Source organism: Epinephelus moara, chromosome 16, assembly GCF_006386435.1.
Source record: "Epinephelus moara isolate mb chromosome 16, YSFRI_EMoa_1.0, whole genome shotgun sequence".
Taxonomy (NCBI): domain Eukaryota; kingdom Metazoa; phylum Chordata; class Actinopteri; order Perciformes; family Serranidae; genus Epinephelus; species Epinephelus moara.
The window spans coordinates 18,717,457-18,719,261 of record NC_065521.1 but is presented as its reverse complement, the minus strand read 5'-3'; the positions used below and the strand labels follow the sequence as shown (position 1 = coordinate 18,719,261).

Genomic DNA, 1,805 nt, shown 5'->3' with positions numbered 1-1,805 from the left:
TTAATTGTGCATTACCTCATTATCGTTTCCTTTTTCCAAGATGGTTTCTTGACATCTAAATATTTTCAAGATTTCTGGCATAAATGGCAGCATAATTATGTCAGAGCCAGCATTCACTGATGGAAGAAAACATGCAAACATGCACGCATGCATGTGATCATTAATAGATAAGCATCACCCAAAGAGTCTAGTAGGGGGCGGAGCCTGTGTGAGATCGTGAGGGCATTAACTGTAAAACTGATATTGAAATAATATTTTCCAACAAAACTAAAGCAATGCATTAAAACTATTTCCCTTCCCTGTTTAAGCCTTATTATTGTAAGAAACAACTCAATACAAACCACACTGACTGATTAGTCTTTACAATGTGCAGGAAACTACTCTGTCCATCTTAACATATGACACAAATGGAGGATTGTTTAATTTTTTGAAGTTTAGTTTAGTTTAGTTTTTGAAGTTTAGTTTAATTGTTGTTAAAATAATCGAACCGCCGACTTCATATTGTTTATCATTTCAGCATGTGGAAAGATCCTACATGTCTGCCAAATCATCAGCATCAAACATATTTCCCCAAATTGATGAACTGGAACAGACAGAATTGTGAATGACCTTTGGAAACTTTGAGATTTGCTCTTGAATTTAAAATAAATTTCTGTGAGTTTGAACAAAATGCTGAGCATCAGCATGTTTTATTACAAATAAAGTTGGAAATAAAGATAATCTAATCAAAAAAAAAAAAAAAAAACAGAAGGAAGGACAGCCACATATTTTCTGTCACTGTCACTGCCTGCTTCAGCCACTTACAGTAAACTAACACTGTCATTGTCACTTATCCAAAACACACATACATGACAGGACAGACAGAGACTGATGCAATTATGAAAACAACGTCAACTCCCATCTTCGGTATGTAGCTAAAGGAGTGTAGATCTATTTTGTTGTGTGTGTATGTTATTGTGTAACTGTAAGAAGCCGTCATTCCAGAGACTGAGCAACTCATTAAGTGTTTCAGATTCAAAGTTATCATATCTCTCCAAAGTTATTGCCCAACACAGATTTAGTTATTGCGAAAGTGGACGATGAATTAATTTGGAAATAGTCTTGTACTGGCCTGTTTACTGTTTACAGAGCCATGGCTGCTCATGTTTTCTTCTCTATTGACTCTCCACAATTTATGTTATTGTAGCCCCAGTGGCCTAATGGATAAGGCACTGGCCTCCTAAGCCAGGGATTGTGGGTTCGAGTCCCATCTGGGGTGGTGGACAGTAGCATGACACTATAGCTGTGTTGGGCTTGTAACCCAGCAGACAATGGCCCATGACTGTCCTGTGCTAACAGTGTTTTACAGAGACTTCTCTTCAACTGCTTTCTGACTGACATGGATTACACCAACACAGTCAGTTGTAATGTATCAATGATTTAATGATCTGAAATAATGTCTCATGTGTTATCTGGCTTCACTGAGCCTAACATTGGTGAGCTTTGATAACTGGTATCATGAAGCTGGTAATTAACAGCCTTTGTCAACTCCAGGTTTTCAGATCTGGTTATGCACGCATTCATGTGAAAAAAGCAGACTTGTTGATTACAAACAATATCCTTAATACCATGAATGACATACTTAAAGGGCCAGTTTACCACAAAATCAAAAACAGATGCTTACCCATGGTGCTAGTTATCAATCTATATTATTTTGGTGTGAGTTGGACATGTCGCCTGTAGAGGTGTTTGCCTTCTCTTGAATTCAAAGGAACTAGATGGTGCTTGTCTTGTGGTTTTTTATTTTTGGGTGAACTGCCCCTTTA

At 37.4% G+C, this 1,805-nt stretch overlaps 1 non-coding gene across 1 annotated transcript; it reads left to right on the top strand.

Annotated features, from left to right (window-relative positions):
* The first annotated feature begins 1,185 nt into the window (after positions 1-1,185).
* trnar-ccu (transfer RNA arginine (anticodon CCU)) lies at positions 1,186-1,258 on the top strand. Its single transcript has one exon. It is a non-coding gene; the product is annotated as a tRNA-Arg (tRNA).
* Positions 1,259-1,805: the final 547 nt, after the last annotated feature.